Raw genomic sequence first — 20,350 nt, 5'->3', positions numbered from 1 at the left:
CACGGGGGAAGCGTGATCTTCTAAAAGTCAAATCACCCATAGGGTAATTTATCATAAATTGGGCAACTACTAGACTTGATTTCTAGAGGCAACGCTTTTTTCCTTATCCGTGCCAAGGCACAGCCGCTGATCTAGTCTTCTAGAATAGAGTTGCCCAAGAACCTAATTATCTAGCGTAGGGCTTTCACTTAATCTATTGGAAAGCTACCCGACTAATCGGGTCCACCCGTCCGTAGGATGGTGCCATAGGGGTATTCCATCCTCCCACTTTCCACCCTACTCACGCGTCAATTTGTTTTCTAATTAATCCTACCACACTGTTTGACATAAATAAACATGTTCCTTAATTACGGCCCTTTTCACAAGGTTTGTTAAAACAGCCTTTTTACTCAATACAATCATGCCAAAGACAAGATATATATATAAAAAGTTGATACATGAATCAATTCCATACAAGCCAAACCGGCTCTCTTATTCTTTGCCTTTATTCTACCGATGATCTAGAATTCGGCCTTCCAGCCTCTACATGCTGGTGGTTGGGCAAAACCCCACGGGACAAACCTCTTTTGTACTTCTTGAAGAAATAATTAAAAACTCATAAAATATATCAAAAATTAAAATCAAGACTTGATTTAAATTGAAATCAAATAACATAGCATAACACAAAGAAAGGGAAATAAAATAACATCACCATCAAGACAAGATTGGGTCAATCTCCCCCCCCCATGCCATGTAGCTCCACTTCCATGACATGAGTATTTCGAGAATTTTTATTCATAAAAATAGCCCAAGGAGCTAAGAATAGATGAGTGTACAAATTGAGCTTGCTTTTCCCACTTTTGGGATATTGCTTTACATATTTTTAATCATATCAAAATCCCTATGGTTTGTACATATAAAAACCTTTGCCCAAATATAATTGCTATTGGGCCTTGTTACATAAAATAACTTTGTACACATTTGCACATATATTAATCTTGTGCTCACTTGCATGTTCCATTAAGCTGAATCCTACACAAATTAAATCAAGCATATTTTTCTTCGATTATTAATTCATCAAAAATATGATAAAATATATACCTGTAACAATATCCTTCTACCCACATCTAAATGTGGCTTCCTTGCGGCCTACATAAATTGACTCACCAACCAAATAGGTTAGTGATAGTCATGTAAACTACCTACTACTACATGCATGCATATAGTAGGATTCTCCAAGGGATCACCTATATTTGTAGATGACCTTATGTTCTGCTCCAATGGCACTGAGATTAGCTTTAAACCCTTTCATCTCTCATACTTAGACAGCATGTCTAAATCATACTTCCTTTGTAAAAGCCAAATCCCATCACGTATTCTAATCACCTGTATATCCAGGATGTATCATTACTCACCCAAATCTTTCATTTCAAACTTCTTCTTAAGAAGCATCTTTACCTCATGCCATCATCAATATCACCTATGATAATCAAGTCATCAACATAGATGACTACTAGTGTAATCCCCCTCTCAATCTTTCTCACATGAAGTGTGAACTCAGCATTGGATATCTGAAATCCAATAGTGGCATTTCATGTTTGACCATGCTCTAATTTCTTTAAGCTGTATAAGGCTTTGTGCAACTTGAAAACAAAATTCAGCTGCACGATCCTCATATCCTAGTGGCTACATCATGTAAATTTCCTCCTATAAGTCACCATGTAAAAAATGCATTCTTTACATCCATCTGTTGATGTAAAGACCATCCCTTAACTGCAGTCATAGAAATGAATACTCTCATGGTTGCCATCCGAACAATCGGACTAAATGTCTCCTTATTATTAGTCAATGATATATGTATGTGCTAATCCCTTAGAAACAAATCTTACCTTGTACCTATCAGAACCATCTAAATTATACTTCATTTATAGACCCACTTATATCTAATTGCCTTCTTTTCCTTAGGCAAGGGAACCAAATGTCTCATTAGCATATCCCATCTAACGCAACGCAACCATCTTTTTATCTATGGCATCTTCCCAATGCTTATGTCCAAGTGCCTCCTCAAAACATGTGGGCTTTACATTTTGTACAACTTTGACCATATGTATAATGATGGATTATATACCCATCATATCTCAACCTGTCCATTGGATATCTACCTTTTGTACAACTTTGACCATATGCATAATGATGGATTGTATACCCATCATATATCTCAACTTGTCTAATGGATATCTAACTCTAGTAGTAGACATGCATACACCTAAATCATTGCCATGTGTTTTCAACACCGCTTTGGCTCTTTATGCACCAAGTGTAACAACAATGGGATCCCAAACTCTTGATCAAGGCTCTATTCTAAGCCACTACCTCAACACTGCTTTGGCTCTTTGTGCACCAAAAAGTGTAACAATGACGGGATCCCAAACTCCTCCTCAAGGCTTGTTCTAAGCCACTATCTCCACTAATAAGGAGGTGACATGTTGAGACACCAGGCATTATAAAAGATTGATCCACCTTTTCTTTTCCCTTGTGTTATACATGTAAACTTACTGGATTTTTTACACATATAGTACCACCACATGACATATCAGAATGCCCAACATTCTACCTTAAACTCCATGACTAAGATCTCACAATAGTCCCGTTTGCTAGAGGACTCTCTTGGCCCACCAAGTGCCTGTGATTAATGTGATCAACATTTATCCATCCAATTCTTTGCTTCAGCCTTTGTAGAATCATTCACTGATGTATACCAGCTACTTATCTCATCAAACATAACATCTCTTCTCACTCGCATCTCGTACAAAGTGGGGTTATATCATCTATAACCTTTTTACTCAAGGGAATAACCACCAATGAATATACATTTTTTCGCCTTGGGATCCAACTTACTTCTCACCTTTTTTTTTTGGCACATGTATATAAGCAATACACCAAACACTTTCAAGCATGCCAAATTTCTAGTATTTTTTATGAGTAAAATTTTGTTCAGGCATCATGCCATGAACACGGGTGTCATGTTCATAATACAAATTATAGTTTGTTGCTATTGCTTCAGCCTAATAATAATAATGCATCTCTTTCTCATTCATCAATACACGTGCAACCTTTGTAATATGCCTATTTTTCCATTCTATAAACCCGTTTTGTTGTGGGGTGTACCTACATGTAAACTACCTCTTTATCCCATGCTCTCTAAAACATTCATTGAATTTGACAAAGAAATATTCTCCCCACCATCTGACCTTAGGCATTTTATGTACATACCTTAGTCTTTCTCTACCATAGCTTTAAAGCTCTGGAGTTAAGTAAACACTTCACTATTCTTTTTCATGAAATACATCCACACTTTTCCTTTTGTAGTCAGCAACAATAAAAGATACATGATAATGGCATCCTCTAATTAATGTCATGTGTGTTGGTGCCCAAATATCATAATGCACCACATCCAAAGGCCTTTAACTTAGTGCTTGCCCAAATTGGTGGCTGTGTGCATTCCATCCACTTTAAACGTTGGCAAAATAATAAAAAAACTTTAGGCATGCATATTCTTCAACCCGTTGAATATTGAAATGTGCAATGTGTTTATGCACATACCATGTGCAAACATGCATCCTCTTCACTTCAACCATGCTCACGTCTAGTGTAAACATTCTACCAGCTTTATTTCCCTTTGTAACTAAGTGCAACACTATTGAAATCCTCCACATAATATCCATGAGTGTTAAACCTCACTTTTGCAGACCTTGCTTCAATAAAAACCATATTCTTTGTTGGCACATGAAGTCCATCAACAATAAAATACTTTAATTTTCCATCCGATTTTCCCAACATGCACAATATGGTGCATTGTATCATCTACTGCATCTACATAACTTAGTTTTTGCAAATCCTTTAATTCTCCGAACTACTTTTACCATGGATAGTCATATGGTTAGACGCACCCGAATTAACATACCATACATCTCCTGAATCAAGTTAACATCTTCGCACTTATGCCATTGGCATGGTTGGTGAGATTATGGTAGGTTTGTCATCAGGAGGTTTATAGGCTATATGATAGTCACTTTGGCTACTAGTTATGGCATAGTTATAGCGCCAACTCATATAGTTGGGTTCACATAATGGACCTTATATGTTTTAGTAGTAGAGTACTTTCCCTTACAGTATGTACTCTTATCTTTATTTATGGTTATAGAGAAGAAAGAAGAAAATTCAGACATCCATCTCTCTAATGTATGTTTGTCTACTCCTATGTGTGTGTGTAAAGAAGTTCTCTTGCAAAGGAGCTTAAGCTCACCTTCTTCCCCGCATTCTTCTTAACCCCCCCTCCTCACCTTTCCTTCTTTTTTAATTTACCTAAAAAAGGTGTTTTTTCTACCCCCTCCCCCACTTAAATTTACATCCCTCCCTCCCCTTCATCTCCTCCCCCTGTATTAATTTTACACCTTGCCTCCCCCCGCCCCCCCACCCCCATTCCTCCTTCCCCCACTTTGAGTTTACCCCATCACCACTAATCCACCCCAAACACCCCCTCAATGGAAAAAAAATTAAAAAAAAGACACTCATATTTTGAACCCCCTCCCATCCATTTAAATCCTTCCCCCCCCCCCTTTTTTCATTTTTATTTACCAAAAGGTGCTTTTTACCTCTCCTTCCTCTTTAATTTTACACCCTTTTTCTATTTTTCCCAAAAGGCACTTTCTACCCCTTCCCTTGCTTGAATTTTACCTCCCTTCCTATCCCCCCCTTACCTCACTTGAATTTTCATGGTTTGATATCATTGATGAGTACATGCACAATCGGGCAAACATGGTTAGCTACACCCATGCTTCAGCTGTGGGTGGTAACACTGATGGCCCAATTGGGGAAGTAGACGAAGGAGAGGGTACATAATCCTCTATCAAAACAGAAGCGCCAAAGAGCTATGTCCCCAATCTATGACTACAAAAAGATCGAAAGATTGAGGATTCCCTTGTCGACATGGCCAGCATGGCCATGTCGACAAGGGATTGAGGGCTTGCGGATCATAAGGCAGCAGAAGCCCAAAAGTTGCAAATGCTTGGCCAACTTACTTCAATTGTGAGACTGGCCTTTTGCATGTAATTAAAAGTTTTAAAAAGGAGTGATTTCACTTTGTTATCATTGAATTATGGTGTTTTAGCAAGTTTACTCTAATTGAAATCAATCATCATGTAATGGAACACTTCAAATTTTCAGCTAATTTCAGGTTTTAACATGTAAATACACGAATGTTATGTAATCATAGGAATTCAGTCATTCTTCCATGTATTGCAGAGGGGATGGAAGACGAGTTAATTCTTGTAGTTTGTCTCATTGCAATTATCATTTCTTTGATTACAATCAGATGATGGATTCATATTATGATGAGGACGATTTATGCATGCAACATGTATCCATACTGAGTCAGTGCATGGCTCGAGTTTTTCCTGCACGGCAGGCTCGGATTGCTAGAAGAAGGAGACATGAGTAGAGGTCATGTTGGGCTTATCCTAGACCCCAAACTTTCATGGATCGTGGTTTGCTTGGAAGCTACTCAAATAGAATATTCAAGAGTAGACTCTGCCTAAGCAAGGAAACATTTCACTTCTTAAAACTGCACGGCTTTCTCCTCACTTGCAATGGTCTAACACTAACTATCGAAAGGCAATTAGTGTGGAGAAGCGTGTATGTGTGGCTTTGCACCATCTAGCTACCGGATCAAACTTACAAGTAATAGCATATTTATACGGGGTTTCCACGTCTTCATGCCAGAAGATCATTATGGAGTTCTGTGATGCAATCTCCACATCAACAAGTCTTCATGACCTGTACATTAAATGGCCTTCTTCAAATAGGATGCGTATCATAGTGGCTGAAGGATTTCAGGCAATACATGGCATTCCGTTTGTCATTAGTGCACTGGTGGATGGTAGCCATGTTCAAATTATTGCCCCTCATGTGCACCATGAGGACTACTTTAATCAGAAGAGGTTTCATTCTATAATTCTGCAGTGATCGTTGCTTCTAACTGCTTGGTTTGGGATTATGACAGTGGTTGGGCAGGTTCTATGCATGATTGGAATGTATTCTAAAGAAGTGATCTAGGACAGAGGTGTGAATCAAACAGCTTAGGCAATTATTGCTTACTTGGTGATTGTGCTTACCCTGCAAGGTTTTGGATGCTTCCTCCATTTAAAGGAAGTAAAGATGGATTATCCCCTGAGCGATACTTTTGGAACTACATTCAATCTAGTTCGTGGATGCCTGTGGAGCGGGCTTTTAGAATGCTAAAAGCTCGCTTTTGTATTTTATTAAAGAGATGTGACGTGTTATTGTAGAATGTGCCGAAGATGGTTAGCACTTGTTTGGTCCTTCATAACATGTGCATTGTGCATGGAGATTCATTTGATGAGGGTTGGGTTCGAGAGGCACAAGTGGAGGTGGAGAGAGTAAACGATGATGCATTGGCTTTGGATCCAATCATTCAGAATGGGCTGCAAGTGGGTCTTGTTGAGGTTACAGCTTTGGTGCAGACCGAGACCTCAGTAGTTGTGCAAAGGGCACAATCATTAGAAACAGCACTGCCTGATTCATCCCAGGTTGGTGGTGCACAAAGGAGAGACAATCTTGCTAGAGTTATGTTTGAAGAGAGAGAAACAGCACTGCCTGATTCATCCCAGGTTGGTGGCGCACAAAGGAGAGACAATCTTGCTAGAGTTATGTTTGAAGAGAGAGAGTGGATAAATGTGAGAATTGTATTTGGTGATCATGACTTGACTGATGAGAGTGACAATAGTGAGTAGGAGATGAAATAGTGCTTGGATGTTATGACTTTGGACACAATGTTGGTATTTTGTTTATCTCTAAGGCATCATATTTTGTAGGCTTTATAAAATATCACCCAAACATTAGGCGGATTATTTTATAAGAATGTTTATTTGGTTTTTAAATCTCATATGCCTACTGATTCTCATTCTTTTTTGTAGATGGGAGGAGGGGAGGGGGTAAGATAAATCTAGTTCATCCCCTCCCCTCCTCTCGAAGAGAGTAGGGTATAGCCACAACAACTGTGGTGATGGGGTTCAAGTCCCCAACTCTCTATTTGTATGGATGGAAATTGCTTTTGCACAGGGTATTAATGAAGTTTGGGAGCATCTTATAAGTTACGGGGTGAAGCATGTAAGTATGTGGGTGAATTCAAATGGGGGGTCAAGCATGGTTTCGGATATTATCATTTCCGGTTAAGTGATCATTAATTACCAATTCATTCTTCCATAGTATAGTAAGACACTAGGAGCACTTGCACTTGCACTTGTATTTATAATCATTTATCATGCAAGGACTCTTATTGTATGTGTTGAGCACCAGATTGGGACTAGGCATGCACTAACTCAATATGGATACATGTTGCATGTATACGCAGATTAACAAGCTAATGGAGATGCATGCATACGTAGGTTAACAGGGTGTTGGGGCTGGTGGAGATGCATGTATACATAGGTCAACAGGCTGCTCGGGTTGTTGGGTACGTGGACTGCAAGTTGTGTAAAGGGGGCGCCCATACATGGGCAGTCACTTTTTTAATAAATGCACGCATGGGTAGTTGGTGTGTAATGGGGTACGCCCATTCAAGAGTGCACAAGGCACTTTTTGGCTACCCATATGTTGGGCAGTATTGTGACACCCTTAAGCGGTGTGTAAAGACCCTAAGCTCTAAACGTGCATCCAAATTAGTACACCCTTCACCCTACCAACTTATTGTGTCACCTTACAGTTATGGATCCAACATGCTGCTGTAATGTTGTTGTAGAGAACACGTTGCACATCATTTCCACACCCAACCTCATGCCCCCTACTCAAGTCGGCCGTACCTCCGCCCGTTAGCCAGCAGGAGACCTACCATTGCCACTCGCCTCGGCTATGCTGCCTACTTCAAACTGAGATTTCCCTCTCCAACAGATTCACCCCCGGGCCCCTTCCCTCTACATAGACCCGAGCTACCCGACATCACCTATGCCTATAAACACAACCTCTCACGTGTCGTTTTCACGTGTTGCTTTAGTTCTCTAGGTAGAATATTATGATTTTTTATTTTGAATCTCTTTACACAACACCAGTACCCTCTCACGTATTTTTCACCTTCTCTCTCTAGATTTCCACCTCCTCTCTAATCTCCACATATCTCTCTACAAGGTCACAGACACCATGTCATCATCATTAGATTCCAAGGACTCTCCTAAACACTCATGGACTCGAAAAGGTTCCCCTTGAAAGAGGAATGCCCTTCTCCCCTTACCTAGAGCACATGAGATCTCACGGCTAAGAAAGGAGGCTTTAACAATTATACATGGCTAATCAAGGAGCCTTTAGCTATACATGGTGATGCACTCCACAATTCAAAATGACCAAAAGATTCCCATTTTCACTTTCTGTCATACAATGTCATACCAAGATGATGTTAGGCTATGGAGAAGCCAGGACTTGGTGGCATGATTAGTTTGCCACCTTGGGGACCAAACCTGGCATGAGGCCTCGAGGAAGCCACATTTAGATGTAGCTAGGAGGATGCTCATGTACATAAAGTCCATAATACTTTGTGGAGTTCTCTATGAAACTGGAATACAGGTACAAGTACACATAGATGTAGATTGATAGTGTCTCAAACATGAGATCTATTAGTTGCTAGATGCTTTGTGTTCTCTTTTGGGAGTGATGATGTTCCTGCTAGCCCACATTTAGATATAGTTAGGAGGATACTCATGTACATAAAGTCCACCATTATGGACTTCTTTATGAGACTAGGATATAGGTACAGGTACATGGATACACATATGCAGATTGGGATGGTAGTGTCTTAGATAGGAGATCTGGCTACTTTATATTCTCTCTTGGGAGTACTGATGTTAGTTGAAGCAGTAAGAATAGCAATGGTTGCTTTGTCGAGTACAGAGGCTCAGTACATGGGTGTTGCGATGGTGACATGTAAGGTAGATTGGTTGCAAAATCTACTTGGCAAATATAGGTGAGCCCACCGATAGGGCAGCTATCATTTATTGTGACAACATGAGAAACATCTAGTAATCTAGTGTATCATGTAGTAGGACAAAGCAATTGATGTGCATTATCATTTTACAAGGGAGAAGGTGCTAGCGAGTGATGTGGATTTGGTTTATGTCAACACAAAGGATTAGGTGGCTGACATCTTCACGGAGGCATTGGGTACAGAGATTAGAAGCTTAATTAGAGTGCAAGGTATGGAGTCGAGCTCGAGGGGGCAGTGTTGAGAAGTCGAGCTCAACTAGTGTGAATATAGATGACAAGGGGGGCTATGGAGTTGAGCTCAAGAGGGGAGTGTTAAGAAGTCAAGCTCAATTAGTGAAACCTCTACACTTATGCCACTCACATGGTTGGTGAGATTATAGTTGATATACCTGCCAACGTTTATTACAGGCTGTATGATGGCAGCAACCACTTTGGTTACTAAAGTTATGGTATAGTTATAGCACTAGCTCATTTAATCGAGTTCACACTACGGACCTTTTATGTTTTAGTATTAAAGTTTTCCTTATAGTATGAACTCTTATCTTTATGTTATAATATGAACTCTTATCTTTATGTTATAGAGAAGAGAAAAAAGAAAAAACAAAATTTAGCCATCCATCTCTCTCTTGTTTTCTTGTCGAATCTTGTGTGTGTGTGTGAAGAAGTTTGTCTACAAAAGGAGCACAAGCTCACCCTCTCCCTTGCATTATTCTCACACCCTACCCAAAAAACCCTTTCCACCTTGGACCATGCATATTCTTTCACTATCTAAGATAGTCCATGATAAGATCAAGAAAGATAAAAGATTAAGAAAAATGAAGTACCTAATTAAACTAATAATCAAACTCCCTCAACTCTAATCACACCATAATACAGCTCAAGTTAGCTTTGAAGCACAACACAATGATGCCATTTGGCTTGCCAACTATGTGGCTCCAAAAGTGTCCATATCATCCATAATTTTTTTGTGTCCATATCATCCATAATTTTTTTTACTCAATTTGGAATCTTCTTATACCCTTTCCCCGTATATGTTTCACGCATACAACTAATGTACCCAAACAAGGATGTGACAGAACTCATGCCTCCCCTCACACCAAACTTGGAGAACATGAACCTTCTCTCAAATCATGAATGCCAAATACATAACATGAGTGAACTACTACTACTACTCCACCTACACACACACAACCCCATTCCCCTTCTAGGATTCATGTCCCTTGATATTTAGTTCCTAGCCCCTAAATCTTCACCACTGTTGGGTGAGAATGATAAAGACTACTTGTTGAAATCCCTACTTGAATGTCACACCATAGGGCCACATAACTCCAATGTACAACGTCCTTCATCTTGGGAAATGTTTTTTGTATTACTACATATTTAAATTGCACATTAAGGAACAAACACATGTCTGCAATCTTCACACTTAAGATAGTTCACATTTTTTCAGCTCATCTTGGTTGCTTACAAAGGTCATAAAGGAAAATTTCAAATTAAGAAGTGAATGAACCCAATCCATTGAGGGTTTCGAAATGGGTTGATGTAGAACAACGTGATGAAGATTCACGTCCATGGAGAAATCTTCAATTATTCCCACTTAAGATAGTTCACATTTTTTTGGCTCATCTTGGCTGCTCACAAAGGTCATAAAGGATAATCGCAAATCAAGAAACTAATGAACCCAATCCATTGAGGGTTTTGAAATGAAGTGATGTAGAACACCATGATGAAAATTCACATGTCCATGGATAAATCTTCAATGATTCCCACATCAATATCAAGGCCAAGGATACATGTCCTCCATGTGAAAAACCTCTTATATTCTGGGCAACTCTTGTAGAGATCTCATGTGAAAGAACCAAAGCCACCACAACCTCTTATATTGTGAGTAACTCTTGTAGACATAACATGTGAAAGCATAAGAATTTTGATGCACAAGAAGCTCAAGACTACTATAGACAATAGGAATGCTACCATGAGCGATGGATATTGGTCTTCTTGCCCTTGCCCCATGTAACCTTTTGTACCTACCCATGATTTGTTCTTACTTAGATCTTGCCTATCAAGCTACTCTTGCTCTCATCTACTTTGCTATTTGTCAAAGCTTTCTGAGCTAGTTGTGTGCAAGGGTGCACAAGCTTCTGGTCGCCAAATTGGAGCTCGGATTGTGCCTATTGAGGTTGCTTTTCTTGCAAAATGTGTATGGATGTTGAGATAGACCATTGTATAAGGACTTCTTGTTTAATGTCTATGCTCTATATTTCGCTTTTTGTCTCCTTTTAATGTCAAGGATGGTGGGTTGTTGGCCAACTACCTCTCCCTCTTAGCTTAGTGGTTAAAATAGTTAAAGTTGTCACTATTATTTCTCATGGGATCTTTAAATGTTACTCTGGTTACACATAAAAATTCCTTAGGCAATCTCTCTAATGCAAACAAATAAAGGATTATAAACCTTAATCACTATAAACTTCTCCTCGTTTCCATCTGATTACTTGCCAAGAATAGCCTTGGAGGGCGATGATATCAACTTTAATTTAAGCTTATCTAAGATGGTTCATACCCCTAGAGGGCTATGAACCACTGTGATACCAACTTAAATTTTAGCTTATCAAATGATTATTCCATGATTAAGGCTACTAACTAATAATCAAGCTAACAATAAAGCAAGACATAACAAATTAAGCAAAATGAAGCAACTAAACCACAACAATAAAAACTCTCATGCAATTCACCTCCAATCACACACCATAATAAAGTTTAAGTGAGCTTACAAGCACCATCACACTATGATGCCACCTCACATGCCAACTATGTAGCTCTAAAAGTGCCCACATCTACAATCTTCAATCTACTCTTTTCCCCTTCTAGGTTTCACACAACGCATCTTGCAAAGACAAGTGAGATGAAAAGTTACAACAAAATAGCAAATCTTCCAGGTAAGCTCTGTGACACATGGAATGAATCTAGAAACTATGGATGCAAAGTAAGATTAGCTTTTAAATATTTTGTGGTCCTACTGAGATTACAACACTTCATTCTCAAGAATTTCTTGAAGAATGATGAAAAGTTACAACAAAAGAGAAAATCTTCCAGGTATGCTTTGCGACACATGGAATGAATCCAGAAACTATAGATGCAAGTTAGATTAGTTTTTGAATATGTTGTCATCCTAGGAAGATCACAACACTTTATTCACAAGAATTGATTTATTTAGTACTCCTTTTCATTTACAGCTTCTTCAAAAAATTATTTAAGCAAGATTTTTTCAAGTGATGTGATTCCTTTGCCCATTTCAATAACCTTTAGGCTAATGTACCATATAAAAATGTTATAGGAGAAAGCTACCTCTCCTTACACTAAACTAGGATAACATTTGCACAAATCACAATGCCAAATACACAACACGAGCAAACTCTTTCCACTCCAGCAACACATGTAGATTTCGACACTTCTTGCCTCTCCACCACAACTGCTCTTCCCTCTACATATAACCCCTCTCTATATCTTGCAATTTCATAATCCTATAGCCACCCTTGCATTTGCTTCATCTTGTGTCTCCTCTTGTTATGTGCACATTATATGTGCATATATTAGAAGGCTAACCCACATTAGGCTTGTGAGCATGAGAGCATGGGAATAAGCTCTAGTGGAGCATGGGTTAGGGCTAACCTTAAGGGTTGACATTAGGGTCAGGCATCCAAGGGTCACAAATGGGAATTGGAGAGTCAAGAGTCACTTGAGGGCCCTCCTATATAATAGGGACATGGGGCACACTTAAGGGATATTCTCTTGTGTAGAGGATTGTATCTACTTTCATGCCATTTCACACTAGAGCTATGTGCTGCTAGAATGATGTCATATCTCTTGGTGGTATGGGACACCAAGGTAAGGTATGTGGTACTTCATTGTATTTATGTGTGCATCCTTGGACTCGAGGATGGTTTATGCCTGGTTTATGCATGATGATTATCTAGAGAGATCTTAGGATTCGGGTGGTACTTCATTGTATTTATGTGTGCATCCTTGGACTCGGGTGGATGAGTTTATGCCTGGTTTATGCATGATGATTATCTAGAGAGATCTTAGGATTTTAACAGTGATATCAGAGCAATCTCTAGCTAATTGTTGTTGTTTTTTCTTTCTTATTCTAATTTTTAGCATTTTTTAAGTAAATTTTAATATCTACTAAATAAAAAATATCATTTTATTGGTTTGTTTTAGTGATTACGCACGTGGATCGTCAATATGGCAGTTTGAACACGTGTTTCTTCTATTCAATGAACGAATCAACATTATGGGGAATTCCGTGAGTTCAATGCTATTTTTTTCCAAAAAATAATTTAGTTTAAAATAAGTATTTATTGAATTTTTACCAAAATACCACACATTTTATTGTGGATATTTTTGGTAGAATGAATTCCCTGAATTTTTATAATTTTTAGGAATTTTTTCTAATTATTTAGAAGTTTTTAGAGCATTTTTATGAAAAAAATATATATTTTTATTACATTTTTCCGTGGAGATGCTATCAATTTTCTGCCAAATTTTCTGCTGAAATACAGTATAGAGCAGCCAATTGATTCATTGGGTTCTCTCTCGTGCGCGTAAAATTATTTTCTTCCCTTAAAATTTGGAATTTCCTTCTATTTTTCTCTCCCGCGTATGTGAACACCTCTTAAAAGGCATATTTTGATTAATGTTAATCATAATTAAGTTTTAATTATGATTAAAAATTTAATTAAAGGTTAATCTTCCTCTCTGTTAACAGAGAACGAGGGGGTGGAGAGAGAGAGAGAAGGATGGAATGAAGAACAACGGAAGGAGAGGAGCTCTCCTTCTCTCTCTCACACAATTCGCAATGCGGGGGCGCTGCAGGCTACCGAGCGAAAAAAGCCACCCTCCATTAAAAAATAATAATTTATAAGATTTACAAATTGAAGCTTTTAATTATTAAAAAAGAGTTTTTTTAGCTTTTCAATACTTTTAGAAAAAAGCTTCGAAAAAGAAAAAAGAAAAAAGAAAATAAGAGATTTGGAAAAAAAATCCTCTGATTTTTTTTATTTTTTTTTCTTTTGGAGCCTTTTGGCTTTTCAATTTCCGAGAAACCTACTGACCTTCCGAATTCCGGGGATCTTTTGACCTTTTTGGATTCCAAAAACTTTTGACCTTTTGGATTCCAAAAACTTTTGACCTTTCACATTCTGATTTTTTTTGTCTTTTCATTTTCCTGAAACTGTTGGCTTTCCGTATTCTGGGAAGACCATAGGGATTCCGAATTTTTTGGACCCTTTGTATTCTAACGCGTTCGGGGTAAATTAAATTTTTTTAAAAATTCTTAGAAATTAGTGAAAAACTAGACAAAGGTCATTTTAATTTTTTGGAAAATTTGGGATTGGTGATTGGCATGTGGTGTGTCCATTCGGGCACCTGTGACCATTTAAATTCTTTTAAAAATCTATTTTTAACCCCAAAAAATAGGAAATCCATTAAAATTATAAATTTTTATTGGATTTGAGAATTGTCGAGCGGAATTGAAAATTTCGTGAATGATGGGATTCTCAAGAGAATTTAGGAATATTCTAGAAATTATTTATCCTAGAAATTGGTATTTTTAAAATATCAATGGTATTTTGGCAAATCTAATTGCTAATTTTTTTTTGAAAAAATATAGGTTTGGAATGCCATAAGATAGGTTTGGTGGAATTCAAAATTAGCATATTTTAAGACTCTAAAAAATTAGGGAAAGTATGTCTAGCCTTTGACACTTTTCCATGATAATTTATTTTGCACTTGCTTAAGTGTGGTCTATGCTTAATTTCCTAAGCCTAAAACAAATTCTATCATGGGTTAGTTGATCTAGTTGTTTTGGTGGATTTTATTGGATGGTTTCCAAGTTTTATATGGACTCATCAGGTTCTGCCTAGATCACTTGTGTCTAGGGGTTTTTAATGAGTGCTACACACATGTGTTTCACTTTCTTACTTTAGAGTTTTGCTTGAACAACACCACGTTCATATACTCCGGATTGATGAGTTGGCCACCAATTTTAATGCTTCTTTTGGCATGATTAATGACCATTAGATGGCATGCATTAATTTTTATGATCAACTATGGTTTTCATGGATTCGAGGTGCTTCTATCCATGGTTTTATGAGGATCTTTTGATCTTTTGGATAATATCATGTGCTTTGAAGGTAGGGTTTACATTTGTTTTTACACGTAATTTTAGAGTATGTTCCTTGTACTCTTGTACATATTCCAACTTAGATACCTAGTTTCTTATGTATCTAGGTGAATTGTTATTTTTCTACCCTAGCTTTATTGTGTTTATTGGGTAGTTATCATTAGAAAGGTGCCAATACTTCAAATTGTTTTCTAATGATGTACTCAAAAAAAGTTATTCCTTGATGTGGTCTCAGGTACATAGAGACAAGTTTTAGTATGTGAAAGTCTAGGATAAGACCATTTCATTCCCTTTATGCAGGATTTTTTTCATATTTCCTAGACGGCATACTAGGGAGTTCCAAATTGGTAAGGTATGTATGGGTGGTATCATGGTGGTATGGGATGCTAGTGATCCCTCACATATATTATCTTATCGGATAATTTGGACACATGATTGTTGTCTTGCTTACATCACTTGGCATGTTGACCCCAACATTCAAAGACAATCTCATTTTTGGACTTCACTTGAAGTTGTAGTGTAAGCATTCTCTAGACAAACTCCTCTTATCTATAGCCTGCATGTTTTGATGAATGTAATCTTGTCGGCATTTTCACTTGTTGAAATCTCTTTCTTTAGAGTTCAACGAGTTTATCTTGTTGCGTTCGGATTAAGGAATTTTGGATTCTTCCTTTGTTGGCATTTTTTTCTCTAGTTCCATCCTTTAGGTGATTTATACAGTCCACTTGATGGTTTACGGATGTAAATATGTGACTCATCGAGACGTTGATGTAAATATGCGACTCATCGAGATGTTGATGACTCCCTATGTTGATATGGGTAACTCGGGACGCCGATACATATTTACGGATGTAAATATGTGACTCATCGTCGAGACGTTGATGACTCCCTATGTTGATATGGGTAACTCGGATGTGGGTACGTCGGGCCACCGATGGATCCCTCGTTCCTACCATTATAATGCCATGTCTTCTTACTTTATTCCGAATGGTTTACAACGAGGAAACTACCTTGAGTATGAGTTCCTCTGATCATCCGCAGTCTGATGGGCTAACAGAGCATGTGAATCAGATTATAGAGGATATGCTTCGTGCATATGTCTCTGAATAACCATCAAATTGGAAAAAGTATCTTCCAATGATGGAATTTGCCTATAACGGTTCTAAACATACGGCTACTGGTTTAGGTTCATACTTATGTATGGGTATCAACCTAGGGCACTTATTGATGTCAGTCTTAAGGACATTGAGCTTGATGCATCGAGGGATTTCTTGCGTGATATGCAGGAAATGCTGACCAAAGCTTGGGATTCTATCAGGAGTGCTCAAGATAGGGCACGGTTTTATGTTGATAGAGGACACTCACCTCGGTCTTTTGAACCAGGAATGTTGGTTTATTTTAAAGTTCCTAAAGACTCTCAGACTTTATCTCAATAAGAAAATGCTCAAAATTATCTCCTAGATATTGTGGTCCATTTCAAGTTATACGTTGGATTGGCACAGTTGCGTATGAACTAAAACTGCCTCCACATGTTAGAGTTCATCCAGTCTTTCATGTCAGTAGATTGAAAAATAAACTGGGAGGTTAAGGATAACACAGAACTCGTTGAAGTTGAAGATTTATCATATGTTCCACATGAACCTGAAAAGGTACTTGAATTTAGGGAAAGGAAACTTCGTAGTCGACTAATCCCTGAGGTTAAAATTATGTGGAAAGATAGGGAAATAGAGGATTCGACTTGGTAGTCGGTTGAGAATGTTCAGCGCAGATTTCCTTCTTTCGTGCAATGTTTTGAGAGAGGGGAAGTATGTTATGTGCACATTATATGTGCATATACTAGGAGGCTAACCCACATTAGGCTTGTGGGCATGGGAGTATGGGAACAAGCTCTAGTGGAGCATGGGTTAGGGCTAACCTTAAGGATTGAGGTTAGGGTTAGGCATCCAAGGGTCACACATGGAAATTGGAGAGTCAAGAGTCACTTGAGGGCCCTCCTATATAATAGGGGCATGGGGCACACTCATGGGATGTTCTCTTGTGTAGAGGATTGTATCTACTCTCATGTCATTTCACATTAGAGTTATGTGCTGCTAGAATGATGTCATATCTCTTGGTGGTATGGGACACCAAGGTAAGGTATGTGGTACTTCATTGTATTTATGTGTTTATCCTTGGGCTCGGGGGTGGTCGGGTGGATGAGTTTATACCTGGTTTATGCATGTTTATGCATGATGATTATCTAGAGAGATCTTAGGGTTTTAACACCTCTACCCTCCATGTTTCCTCCACCAATCACAACAATGGCCCTTACTCTCTCTTCCATGCCACCCCCCAACCCTACTTTCCTCCTTCACATAGCCCCTCCCCTCTTAAAAAATAGCTCCTCTCCCCACTTCCCTCCTTTGCATATCCCCTCCCCTCTTTACAAATAGCTCATTAACCCACAACATCCTTAACTTGTCATAATGAGCATGCACCCATTATCATCCCCTTATCCCTAGTATGCAATGCACCCATTGTCATCCTTAACTTGTAACAATAAGCATGCACCCATTGTCATCCCCTTATCCCTAGCATGCAATGCCCTCAAATCGTGTCAATAAACATGCATCCCCTATCATCCTCTTATCCCTATCTAGCTTCTTCCAACGCCGCCCCACAAGTTCATTACCCTTCCTCTTTTGTCCTACTCCATGCCACGTGCCAAAAGAGAAAATATACAAAAAAAACTTTCTAGGGACACACACACATGCACCCTACCTAAAATCGTAACTTACGAGTATACCAAGACATAGAAAAGCACAATGCATAAGCTGCATGGAAAAAATTGTATACTCAAGAACCCTAACTTAGAAACTTCAAAAACTCAAGATTACAAGGTACGTTTAGAGAGAGAGAGAGAGAGAGAGAGAGAGAGAGAGAGAGAGTTAAATTCCCATCACTTCATAATTTATAGTGTGCTATGAGTAGGTCCACAGAGTAGGTCCACATGCTTTCAACAAACTAGTGTCTTTACCACAGTCCATAGCACAGTAGGTCCACATGCTTTCAACAAGCTAGTGATCTTTACCACAGTCCATGTTTACCTAAAGAACAATCATGCAAAGTGGAGGCAAAAAACAATCCAATGATTAAGCACACTTTGAAACTTGTCAACATTAACAAGGTTACCTTCACCACACCATCCAATCTTAGCTTCTCACGTCACTTTAAACATAGGATTCTTCCTTAACATATTGAGAATGCTCCTTTGATTACTAACTAACAATGCACATCACTATCATCGCGTAAGCCTCACCTACACATAGCAATATGTTATTCTAATATCTAATATAAAAGAGAGAGAGAGAGAGAACATGTGTCGCCACATGGATTCTAGTCTCTTTTGAAAAGTACTTATAGAAATTACAAAATAAGACAGAGGGAGGACACGCATTGGCACATGGATTCTTGTCTCTTTTGAAAAGTATTTATTAAATTTACAAAATAATAAGCCTAAGTTTTAGAAGTGGAATTCAAACATGAAGTGCCGTATATTGTTCCATGGTTTCATCTAGCACATGAGAGTACCCCTTTCTATAGTTAAGTTGTTGGACATACAATGCACAACATAAACGCCAATTTAAATCACAACCCCATATAACCTTATTGAACATTCTACTCCTCATAAAGGTTCTTATTTCTTTTAAGACTCTCAACATTATACTCCCAAAATGCACCAAGCATGCAAATACTAATTGAAACTTCAATTAGGTCTCTTGATACATTAGGAAATTACTACCCATGGACCAATAAACAAGGAATGAAGACATGCCACACATTGCCATGTAGCGGTGCTTCATTTTCTTTTAAGTAGTATAATTGCTATCTATACTTGGTAATACTCATTGAACGTACTCGCTTGCGACACGATCTAATTTATTACTTATTCCAACATCTCAAATCTTTTTGATGTGCGTTGTCATAGACATATATGTAACAAAGATTAAGTTGAGTGTTTATTGGTCCTTCAAATGCATATAATTGAATTTTTTTCTCATATTTTGGTAGCTTCTTCTTCCCACAACTGGTTTGCCTTTGGTATCATTAACCTATGTGATGCAAATTGATTGCTATATCACGATCTATAGGATGGAGAGATATCGCTATGTTATAATCCCAAAAAGGTTCTGTATGATGCAAAGATTACTATGCTTTCATGTATGATATTGCTTGGTGGCTTGTCCCACTCATGATTTATGTATTATATTGCTTGGTGGCATGTCCCACTCATGGTCTACATGAAGTTCCTAAATCCCAAAAAAATATTATTTTTTTCAACCAAATAAAATTGATACAATCCGTCATAGTTGCGAGTTGAAGTAGCACGGATTGAGGTCATCAATTCAACCTCTTTGAAAGTTCAAAATTTCCACCACTTGCACCTGTCTACCACCATCATCAATAAAGTTTTGGGAAGACTGATTTATGTAGATCTTTTGTGCTCGTTTGCCATTGTTGCACCTCTAGAAAAGTGGTGTGTTATCTTCCTTTTGTTAGATACCTCACTAGCTTTTACAAATTGTAAGCCCACCTCCTTGTTTTGCTGATTGTGATGAAAGGGAACGGTCATGAGCAGAACATCCCTTGGTGAGTTGCTTGCTAATTGTTGCCATTTTGCCGCCAACTCGCCATTTTTCTAGGAATGGTCTCTACTCATGACCATTCTCTAGTTCATGAAGGTAAAGAGAAGGATTCTCCATGGTACATGACTTTACTTTTTTGAATAGTGGAATCGTGTGTGTGTGTGTGTGTGAGAGAGAGAGAGAGAGAGAGCCCTACTAACTAATAGTGCTTTGCCACCATATTTTCAAGTTTAAAAAAAAGATAAATCTCTTATTTTTTGTTGAGCTTATAATTTGGAATAGTGCTAAGGCCTTTCTTCTTACAAAGGCAAGTAAAAAACAACCTAAAAGATAATGCTTACACAAAAAAGGTTGGTGATGTCAAAATTCAAAGTTGGATTTCTCAATTCTAGCATAGAGAAAATATAATAGAAAAGCTAAAATTTAAAAAGTATGAAATAAAAATATATCTTTAGAAAAGTTAAAAGTTAAAAATAAAGAAATAAAAAAATCTGAATTTCTTCCCTTAGTT

This window comes from Cibotium barometz, chromosome 3 (assembly GCF_041138505.1).
Source record: "Cibotium barometz isolate CiBa-2024 chromosome 3, ASM4113850v1, whole genome shotgun sequence".
NCBI classification, from domain to species: Eukaryota; Viridiplantae; Streptophyta; class Polypodiopsida; order Cyatheales; family Cibotiaceae; genus Cibotium; species Cibotium barometz.
This window is presented reverse-complemented; position numbering follows the sequence as displayed.